The sequence below is a fragment of the Gymnoscopelus microlampas genome (assembly GCF_963454915.1).
Source record: "Gymnoscopelus microlampas genome assembly, chromosome: 2".
Classification (NCBI taxonomy): domain Eukaryota; kingdom Metazoa; phylum Chordata; class Actinopteri; order Myctophiformes; family Myctophidae; genus Gymnoscopelus; species Gymnoscopelus microlampas.
Window position 1 is genome coordinate 15,571,197 of NC_139939.1, and position 12,577 is coordinate 15,583,773.

Below are 12,577 nucleotides of genomic sequence, written 5' to 3' on the forward strand. Positions count from 1 at the left end.
CCCATTCTTTTTTAGAACATGGCATAAAGAATGTACTTCTCTAAGAATGCATAACTGCAGGGGGCAGTGTTGTGCATCTGACCCATGATCTGACCTCAGCGTTCCCTTCCACAAGAGGCCCATGAAAACCACAGGTGTTTGGTTCTGCTTTCAATCCAGACTTGAAGTTCTTTGGTTCCCTTCCTGTTGGACTGAGACACCGTTTTCTTCTTCAAGCCTTCAAAACATTGGAAGTAGATAGAAAGACAGCGATCACCCATATATGTTATAATCACGGTTACTTTGTAGACATACTGTAAAAAGCGACATATTGTTTTTACTATTTTTTCATTAAAATCTATGTAATAAACTGACTTATTGGTTGATTTGCTTGTTGTGGTGTGCCATGTGTCAAACCCATGCTTTATGTAGTTCTCCTGTTTCCTTAACCACATTAAATACAGGCGTCCATGTTTTGGGAATTATAGGCAAACATTTTAAACATGCAAAAAAAAAAAAAATCATATATCAGTCACCAGAACCAGGGACAAACGTTTTAAATTACTCTAACATGGTTAAAATGGAGATTGAAGTCAAATGGGCTATAAGAGGAGAGAATGTGTGATCAAATATACAGTACATCAACTATCTAAAGCTCTCAAATATCTCAAGCAACTTATAAGACTGTCTGGGATGACATTTCTGGGGTCAAAATGACCCCAGAAATGTTTTAAAGTGAAATACCCCTTTAACGAAACGGAATAGAGACCTTTTGATTTTAGACAATGTACCAAGATTACAACCTGCTTTGACCTCATGATTTTAACTCATGAGGTCATATAGGCCAGGCTCTTTATACTGTGTGGTGTATGTTTTGCCATTTTGCACAAGACAGATACCAACTGGGTCACAACACCATAAACAAGTGGGGCACAAGACCGATGTGTCAACATGGGTGGGTGAGGTTCAGGAAGCCCATGCATGCTTACACTGTTCCTTTGATAGTGCCAGAGAATGCAGACTAAGAGAAATACTATGCAATTCATGTTCTATTAGATAAAGCAGCGATGGCAACCTGGCTCTGGGTGCTAGCTTTGATATATGCAAACTTAGGTAAGTTGGATTCTGGCATTTAAGAGTGGGTACATTTTCTATGTCTCTTATGTGATGAAGTTGGACTGATTATAGACTAATACTGTATAACACAGTTAAATGTATCTGCTTGGACAGACTAGCTGACAGTGCAACAGTTAATCGAACAAATCAATTTAATCGATTATAAACAAATTCATTTTCAAAAAAGTTCACAATGCACTTTTGTACAAGAAAGAATTGTATTTTTTCTAACACTGTTGTATGACACATTATAAAATAGTGCTTAAGTGGGTAATCAGACTAATTGGTTTAGTCGATTGATATTGATATTATATCATTGATATAATATTTAAATATATATTCCAAGTAGAATAATTGATAGAATAATGCTAAGAAGATCATCAATAGTTGCGGCCCTAGAACAGACTATCGGTACATTTTTGTGCTCATGCCGGAGTGACTTACTGTACTGTAACATGTATTTTCTCGCACCGACAGCTTTGACAAAAACCTCCGCTGTGATGCAGCAGGCCAGCCTTGTAAGAGTGGATGTTGGGGAAACAGTGATTTTGCCCTGTTTCTACAACAAGACTGCTAAGCTGGACAAAGGTCCATTCCTGTCCTGGTACAAGCAATCCTTCGGCGGTAAACCTAGGCTGCTATCATCTCGTATGATGCAGAGCCTGCCCGTGGCGTTTCACGACGAGTTCGAGAACAATGCTCGTTTCTCGGTGGAACCTGGGGATGGAGTGAACCATCTTAAGATCACAGACGTGCGTTCTTCAGACTCTGCCACATATTACTGTGGGACATCCTTGTATGTCATCGAATTTGAAGAAGGAATTGTGCTCCATGTTAAAAGCGCTGCCATTCAACAGTCATTGCTGACGTCAGTCCGGCCCGGAGACAATGTGACTCTGAACTGTACCGTCCTCTCTGAGACCTCTGATGGAAAACACAGTGTCTACTGGTTCAGAAGCTCCAGAGAAGCTCAACCTGGGCTCATTTACACCCATGGAAACACGAATGGACAATGTGAGAGACGCCTTGATGCTGAATCTCTGACACACAGCTGTGTCTATCGCTTGTCCAAGAGGAACGTGAGCCTCTCGGATGCTGGGACTTATTACTGTGCAGTGGCCTCGTGTGGGGAGATCCTGTTTGGAAATGGAACCATGCTGGAGATTGGAGAAGATGACTGTGCTGAGCAGATGAAGATGCTGGTGTTTCTCTCCATCATCAGAACTGGAGTTGTGCTCTGCTGTCTCCTCACCTTCACCATCGTCTACATCTACATGACCCGACACAGACCTACATTTGACATAGATGGATAGATACTGTAGATAGATGTTGACATCTCGTCAACAGGAGCATACATTTTTGAAAGTATTTGACACAATCTAATCTAAGCTTCTTTATTTTCTCATAAGAATCACTTGAATTTACTTTAGTGCAACTCTGACTTTTGGTTTTGAAATGTACTGTAAGCTATACATGTGCCCAAATAAATACATAAAAAAAAACTCACTTATTTGCATCCAAAATGGCTTTTTCTGTCAACAATTTTTGTGAATTAAATGTTTAAAATGAACTTGACTGTGTATGGGCATTTATGTATGATTACTGAGGTTGGATTGTTCTGTCTGCATACATATGGGCATCTGGTACTGATACATACATAATATTAATACACACATCCATCAGTGGTATGAGGGTTTTTAAACAGCACAATACAGAGAGACACTTAAACACTCATAATGGCTTACAAATGGCAACTCCTCTCCCATTCACCGTTGCATTAGAAACACGAGTATACACACACACACACACACACACACACACACACACACACACACACACACACACACACACACACACACACACACACACACACACACACACACACACATACACACACACACACACACACACACACACATCTCAATGTCTTTATTAAAATACATTACAAGGGCACAAATATTTTTCAGTTGCTTTTGATGTCCCACACACTCGAAACAACATGTGTCTCAGTGCTTCAATCCAAACAAGTTCAGAATATAAACAACAAATGCGCATGAACTTATTCACAGTTAACAAAGGAAGGAAGCACCTTCTCCTACAAATAGATAGACTGCCTATAATGGTATAGATTGAGCAATATTTTGCAAGCTGCTTTGCCTTACACTTGGACAACCCCATAATCCTCAAGCCCCTGACCACCAGCCTGTGGACATGGCACAAGCAGCCACATATAAAAACAATGATCTGACACTTGTAGCCTAGATGTATGGCTTGTACTAATGCCCCCCCCCCCCAGACACACACACACACACACACACACACACACACACACACACACACACACACACACACACAGTATATTTTCTGTCTGTCTGCATTTTTTGCCAGCACTGACCTAAATGCAAACAAACATCTGTGATCTCAGCATCCAAATCAGATCATTCGTCACTTGCTTTTTTTTTAGAACAAGCGTGAAGACATTTTCCCGCTGATGGTGTTAGTTTGTCTTAAGCCCTTCAATCAAATCTGGTTCATTGCACCAGAATAATTCTGAACACAAGAGAGTGGAGCATGTTCAGGTTTTATCTGCGTCTCACCCTTCTCCACTGAGACTGTAAGTCAACCCATTAATAGTGTTACCTCAGGGTCTCGTTTGCATTTATTGAGAAAAGCTTGAAAGACAATGTGATGGGATTTAACCCTTTCGGACCAAGAACGCATCTGTGTCATTTTAAGATTTCTTTGGCTATCCAAAAATAGCAGATATACAAGCTCATAGTGCGGCACCGTCCGAGTGTCGCGCTATTCTAGATCTGCTATTTTTGAAAATGTGTGCAAATCTTTGAATATCTATTTTTCCATAGCGAACATTTTTAACTCTGTTACAACTTCTGAGGGTGGGGGTCCCTGGAACAAAATATTTTGAGGTGGGGGTCCGCGGCCAAAATTAATATAATCTTGGGGGTCCTTGACATGAAAAAGTTTGAGAACCACTGATTATAGCAACATATTTTTTTTCCAAAAAAAACATCTGTAGAATCCCCCAGAAGCAAAGATTTGAGTTACAAATGTTTGCTTTGAAAATATATATTCAAAGATTTGCTCAAATTTTCACGATTCTTCGAAAATAGCCAAAGAAACCCCAAAAATAGCACAGATTCTTTCCCAGTCTGAAAGGGTTAAAGTATTGTCCATTAACAGGCTATATATTTTGTATGTTTTTTTATTGAGGTTCTGACTATTCACATTTGTTTCAACATACAATGTGTGTACTAGAGAACCCCCCATGAACAGTGTATATTTTAACTGTACTTCAGGTGATGCCCACATCAACACTGGCTCTAAGCGAAGTACTCTGCATAGACGGATTAAAGTGAACATTTTTTGGTTACTTTATTTCGGTTTTAGGGTTAGGGTTAGGGTATATATATATATATATATATTATTATTATTTTTTTAAATCCAAGGGCCCCCATTGGCTCAGGGCCCTTTGCACGTGCACACTTTGCCCAAGCCATAGTAATCCGTCCCTGACTCCATACCAGCAGTGGTTGAAAAAGTACTCACATTTTTACTTATTAAGTATCAATACTGCAATGTAGAAATACTCTGTAAGTGCGGAATTCAACATTTACCAGTAGTACAGTACAAAAGTATTAGTATTAAAATATACTTAAGTACTTAAAGTAATTAAGTATTTACATTTTGCAGAATGTCCCATTTCACAAGTTTCAAAAATGTATGAATGCACAAAGTACAAATGTACAAAGTAACTATAACTAATGTTTTCAAATAATTGTAGTGGAGTAAAAGTACAATATTTGACTCTGAGATGTAGTGGAGTAATAGTAAAAGTATTTGAAATTGGAAATACTCAAGTAAAGCACAAACACCTCAAAATTGTACTCAAGTACAGTACTTGAGTAAATGTACTTCGTTACTTTACACCACTGCATCCTCCACACAGCAGTAGATGATTTAGCGTTGATTACTTGAAAGCAGTCTGGGGATCAATTCACTCTGCAGGAAGAAGATCCGGTTGGAAAACGAAAACGGAAATGATGCGTCCACGTACGCGTTCAACATACCAGATACAGTAGGCGGGGCTCTAGACCGGATGTGAATACGGGTTTAAATTGGACGCAGGTGCACCACGGCTGGTTCTTACAGTTTTGTTTGTAACGTGGTGCTGCTCTGTAGAAGAAGGTAAAACTGATGTTTGATTTTTATCAACATGACACGTTTTTATCCACCAATATTTAACACCATTATTATTTAAGCATTCGAGGTGTGCTAGGACTGTGAATTATTATGACACCAAAATGGGCATAAATATGAAATATTGTTTTTTATAACCGAGGGAGAAAATGCATCAAACTAGTCATTTTGATCAGTCAGAATTTTACCTCATTGATATGCAAATAATCAAAATTGAGAAAATACAACTATAATAGTCTTGATTCAAGGCTATTGCAACAAACATTTGTTCCAAATGATCACAACTAAATGTCACCTAAAGTTTAAACCTGGCTTAAACCACACTCACTGTGTGGGGTTTGTAGATCTAACCCCACCATACAAACAACACACATTACATTCATGTGGGTTTATAATCTATTTAGGCCTTGGATCTAGACTGGTCAGGGATTTTATTTATGGTGATAGTCTGATGTTTGTTGGTAGTTTTAAACGGCTCGTAAATCCCCATAAATGAGCCCAATCCAACACATAACGCGTTTAAACCCAAAGACACGGATGTTACCCGTCCATACGGGTCAGGTATGTTCCGTAATATTACTTAACGTTGAATAAAGACGTGTTTTAATCGCGCGTGTGTCTGAACGCCATTCTATTTCCACATTCACTTGTAGTGTAATACCTGCGGTCACCTGCTGCGCCACTTTCCTAAATAGTGTGGTTTTCTGTGTTTTAAGGCTCGTGCGTCTACATGTCTGTATTCATTGTAAATATAAAGTTATTATCTTAAAGCCACAGATGTTATCCGTACATACGGGGTCTTGGTGTTCTCTTGATATTCAGTATAGTTTAATAAAGAAGTGTTTTAATCCCGTCTGTGGATGAACATCATTGTATTTCCTGGATTACATGGGATGTAATACCGGCGTTCACCTGCTGCATCAGCGCCACTTACACCCATTGAATGATATACAGTGATGTTCTGACAGACCAGATTAAAGCATTTATTAATTGAATAATACGGAATATTGCTGAACACAAAGGGTCCATGTGGTGGGATAACATCTGTAGCTTTGGGATAAACACTTTATATTTAGAGTAATATACATTTATCAAGATGTTTGAGACTTTAACATGGAACTAACTACAAACACTATTTTTTGGAGTGTTCAAGAACACAACAAAAACGTGTTGAAAGTCTAGTCTCGGAGGTGGGAAGCCTCTCAGCACCCCACCTTCTCTGTAAAATACACTTTTTGATCAGAAAAGAAAATATTTCACCGGAATGCAAAAATCTGGTCAATAGAAAAATTCCATTGACCAGATCTGTAGAGGGCGCAGTGGAGCAACCAAAAACATTTTTTTCTTCCGGTGAAATATTATTTTCTGGCCAAAAAGTGTATTTTACAGAGAAGGTGGGGTGCTGAGAGAATTCCCACCTCCGAGAACAGACTTTCAACAACGCAAAACAGCCTTTGTTTGGGTGTGTAGTGAAATGGTTTTGTTTAATTTCACTACTGTTGGAGCCCTCGCAGGACAGTGGAATTCCTTGTCTATAAGCAGAGCAGAGCGCCTGGCAGAGCGTTAGGGAGAACTCACTGACTCTCTGGACCAGGGCGAGATCATAATAATAAAACCTTATTTGTACAGCACCTTCACATTTCATACTTTTCATAAAATATCTAGAACAAAACAAATGTTAAAGCCTAAGATAGGAGAGATAACGGCGCTACATTGTAACAGGAGATTAGAAACTTGGGAGGAAACCTAATTATGTCCAAAACCTTTTTCAGGATTAAAAAATTGTAGCAGATCTACAAGTTCGAAACTTGGCGCGAAGCGTCACGTTTCAAACTTGTAGATCTGCTACTTTGATGCTTTATGCAACGCTGTAGTATAGACAAGTAAGACGCGCGAACGCTGGAAGCGAACGCAGCTCGAAAATAACAATAAGAAGAATAGAAAGGAATGAGCAATTACTTGCCATCCGGCCTGAAATATGCACAAATGACATGGAATTCTTAGATATCCCAATAGATGAACTTGTGTAGATGCTTGTAGATGTGTTATTTTTGACTGTCGCTGCTATATTTTTCTCAGAGGAGTGTAATTAGTCACGCAGGGGCACAGGCGAATTTCAGCCACACTGTAGTGCATGCATAGCCTGGTAAACCCTCCCTCCGGAAATCTCATTTCCATTTGATTTCAGAAAGGAGTCTGGTCTGAAACGCCTTTCTCCAATAATCGCTCTGCTCGCCGAGCCGACGAGCCTATCAGCGTCATTGTTCTGTGATTGACAGCGACAGTTGGCCAATCAGGTGGCGAGTTCGAGTGAGCCCGAATGAACCCGAGTGCAGCCTGAGAGCCGCCGACAAAAGACGAACGGCAGCCATTGTTGTTTGTGCGAGTGCCTTCACTTCTTACTTTCAGTTTTATAACGCTTTCAAACTTCTTTTTTGAGGCACGGAATTTACTTATAAGATATCGTTTGGATAGAATTTAGTTGTTTAACTTCATATATGTGGTCAATTAATCATGACAGAGCCTATTTAAAAATATAAATTTAGAGAACCGGCAGGGGCGGGGAGTGACACGCATGTATCCCAATAAGGCAACCTATTTTCGGCATGGCCGTCCCAAAAGTCCCGTTGCGTCACATAGTCTGGAGCTCGTCAAAATGAACTGCTCATTGGCTCAATTTGGCTGAAGGGGAAAAACGATCATTGGTTGAAGGGGTTGTCAGTCAACGGTATTACTCCCGCCCAACTCCAGCCCACAGCGATTATTGCAGAAAGGCGTTTCAGACCAGACTCCTTTCTGAAATCAAATGGAAATGAGATTTCCGGAGGGAGGGTTTACCAGGCTAGTGCATGCAGGAAATGAGCGCGTGAGTCACATGGGGGCAGCCAATGAGAGCGTGAGTGACATGGGGGCGCGGCTGCACACATACTGTACACAGACAAACACACAAGCCGAGCCGAGTGTCATAGTATGCTCCACTTGGGCGGAGGCGCGGCAGCTTCCGCGTTCGCAATCAAGTAGGATGAGAGATTTTTGCCCGACAGTTTCGAACGTATGCTTAACTCTAGCCTAAAATAAGTGTTAAATAGCTATATATTCTGGTAGTTCTCATTGCTATAGAGTGTTTGTTCAGTAACAATATTAAATAGCTCTATATTGTGATAGTACTCATTGCTATAGAGTGTTTGTTCAGTAAAAGGAGTCTCCCATGTCTCTCCAGCTCTTTATTAAACAGAACATGCATTTTCAGTGCCCTCTCCTGATTGGCTTACATTGTGTCACCTACCTGAACATGTACTATATTGTGTTTATTAAAGAGCTGGAGAGACCCCTGTGACCGAACAAACACTCTGTAGCAATGATTATATCAGAATATAATACTTTAACCTTTTTAAAAAATACCAAAAAATATAACTTACCCTATCTTTAAGGAATATATATATGTATTTTTTGTTTGTTTTTTGTTTTACAATCTTAATATTCTATTCTACAATATATTATATGTAATATTGGTGTATATCTGTGTCTTGCAGGTTAATCATGTGGTGACCTTCTGCAGAGTGGACTAAATCTACTTCATACAGCGAGTTAAAAACGCTGAGTCATGGCTTCTAGCTATGACTCAGCGTTTGACTCACTGTATGAGTTCTTCAGTGAAGGTCATGGATGGATGGAGTCATCAGGAGATAGCTGGTAATAGAGTGTCTGTAACTCAGGACAAGGGGCAGGAAGATGGAACTTCGACGCAGCAGCGAGCCCTGAGAGCTGAAACGTATAACGGTGCCAACGAACGCTCTCCGTTGGAGATACAAGGCGTACGGTGCTCGGGACGTGGTGCCATACAACCTACGCGGCTCTATTAATACCAGCTATCTTCAACCGAGCGACGGGAGACCCCACACGGTACGTACCTGTAACCTGGATCACACCTAGCCAGCAGTGGTGGAAAGTAACTAGGTGCATTTACTTGAGTACTGTATAAAGTACAATTTCAAGGTATTTGTCTTTACTTGAGTATTTCCAAATTTCAATACTTTTACTCCACTACATTTCGGATCCAAATATTGTACTTTTTACTTCACTGCATTTATTTGAAAACTTTATTTTAGTTACTTTGTAGATTTTGACTAATTACAAAACATGTATTAACCACTTCAGCCCTGTATACATTTTGGCCATTTGAAATTAGCCGATCTACAAGCTCACAATGCGATGCGACACATTGTGAGCTTGTAGATCGGCTATTTTCAAAAGATTATGATATATTTTGAAAACTTGAGAAACGGGATATTCTACATAATGAGTACTTTTTATTTTTGGCACTTCAAGTACATTTTGATACCAGTACCTTTGTACTTTTACTCAAGTGAATTTTGAATTCTGGACTTTAACTTGTAACAGAGTATTTCTACATTGCAGTAGTGATACATTTACTTAAGTAAAAACAAATCAGTATTTTCTTCCACCACTGCTGGCCATTATAAACTAGGGCTGTGTCACCATTACAAAATGGAAGTTGACGATTCATTGTCACATGATTGATTGTGATCAAAGATTTAATTGTGTTTGACGTTGAGCATGGGAACATTATGAATACAAATGTAATTTATTTTTGGCTTTTAGGGCTTCGTAAACAAAAGTTGCACAAGGTAGATATGACAAATAATATACATCATTTAATTACAAAAAATACATTCATAGTGGGATTAGCAGAGTGGAAATAGCCAATCTACAAGCTCAAAACGTGTCGCATCATCGCAACACGTTTTGAGCTGGTAGATCTGCTATTTCCACAAAATATTTGAAAATATATGAACATTTTTAACATGGTAATGACTATGATGATTATGCAAAACACAATTGCAAATTCAAATAATTGCAATTATCGCTATTACGTAATAATTGTTACCGGTCTAGTATAAACCCTAGGGTTTATACTCATGGTAACTGATGGCTGATATCAGACATCACTTTGAGAGCCACTGGTCTAGTATAAACCCTAGGGTTTATACTCATGTTAACTGATGACTGGTATGAGAGCCACTGGTCTAGCGGCTGAGAGCTGAACCAAGACGTCTGGTTTTATTTTCAAGCCGAATCCCAACCCTCAACATTCTGCCTCCTCCAGTGTTATGGAGAAATTGGTGACCTGACAAAAGATGTGTCCATCACATGTCAAACATCCAAAGTAAATCACTGCTGTTAGTTTATGAACAGAGTTGCTCTGTTCATAAACACATTGTTATTTACATTTGGACATGGTGATGTTTTTGTGAAGTCCATGAGATGGTCGCATGTTTTCTGAAGGTCACCAATTTCACTGTAACACACAACCATGCTGGAGGTAGGAGGCACAAACTGGAGTTTTGGAATCAGCGGCCATATTGGAAATAAATCGGGCCTCTTCCTCACTTCCCTTCACAGCTGTTCCCAATGGACCCTTACGGGTTTGTAACTCTTGAGTGTACAGATGGAAACAAATTACAGGTCCATTTGGTTCCATTTGTACACTCAGAGTTATGGGTGTCCTTTGAGAACCACTGTGCTACACTAAATAGAACAGAGCCTTCATTAGTATCATTGGTAACGTGGTAATGTGAAGGAAGTAAGGAAGAGGCCCAATCCTTGGCCAAATGAATATTCATGTGGGGGTCCTTGATATGAAAACGTTTGAGAGCCACTGTCTTTAGTTGTTTCTGAAACTTGATGAAATGATAAGTATTGTAGACTTGAACATGGTGTTTGATACAGGAATAGACGGCACCTCTTTGTTAAATTGGCAATTTTTCTCCCAAAATGTAAAGCAAATGAAGAATTTGCAAAATGTTCTTAAAGCAGGGGTCTTCAACAGGGGGTCCGGGACCCAGAGTTACTACAGGGGGTCCGCCAAATCTTTTTTTACATTAACCACTTGAACCCTAGCATCCCTTTGCTGAGGAGAACTTAAGACAAAAATAGCAGATCTACAAGCTCACAACGCCTCGCGCTGCGAGGCGCAGTGAGCTTGTAGATCGGCTATTTTTGGCAAAGAGTTATAGGTGTAGAGGGGAAAAAGAGCAGCAAAAGTTTATCTCAAACACAATTTTATACAGTATAGAGGGGGTCCCTGCTTCATCTCTCTCTCAGCTAGGGGGTCCTTGGCCTGAAAACGTTGAAGACCCCTGTCTTAAAGGGATAGTTTAAAACACTTTTTCCTATGGATTAGTCACCCCATGGAGACTTGAATTCATGGATATGTTTTTGTTTTTGTCTCATTCCTAAACCAATAATTTGATGACCAGCAGCGGTTCCGGTAGGAGACACAAAGAGTCTCCTTTGTGTCTCCTACCGGAACCGCTGCCTACCGGTCCATAATTCAAGGCTCCATGGGGTGACTAATCGATAGAAAAAAAAGTATGTTTTTGGGTGAACTATCCCTTTTTAAGTAATGTAAAGTATACATGATGTGAACATGTAGGGGTGGGTACATCATTATCAGACCTAAAACGTATTGTTTTATGCCCACAGTGGCTGTAGGCCAGTCAAGCATCTTCAAATCATGTACTTAAAGGAGTAGTTCACCCAAAAAATTACTTATTTTCTATAAATTGCACACCCCATGAAGCCTTGAATTCATGATTTTGTTTTAGTTTGTCTCATTACTAAGCCAATAATTTGATGACCGGGTGTATTTCCGGTAGGAGACACAAATACTTTACTTTGTGTCTCCTACCGAATACATTAGCCGGTAGGAGACTGGAATCTAATTATTGGCATAGGAATGCGACAAAAACAAATCCATGAATTCAAGGCTTCATGGCGTGTGCAATTGATAGAAAATAAGTCATTTTGTGGGTGAACTACTCCTTTAAGTTACTTAATTACGTACTTTGAGGAATAGAAATGGCCAATTACACATTGAAGTGCCCACTTTTCCCGGGTGCCCACTCTTCTGGTTACAAAAAAATTAATTTATTTTCAAACATGTTCAATGTTCATGTACAATACAATTAAATCCTTAATCACAATTATTTGTGACAATTACTCAAGTAAAATGCCATAATGGTGGCACAGCCCTGTCAGTGACCAGCTTATGGCTCTACAGACCATCTTCTTGGCTTCCAAAATGTCACCCTGTAAGGCCTGCTCAACTCAACGTTTTTGTTTTCTTTTTTGTGTCTTTACAGAACACGAAGATGACAAGAAGAAGACGTCCGTAAGTGAAGATGGCAGGAAGGTAGGAACCTTTTGATTGCAGCTGCTGCTTGTTAAGGGGGCTACATGC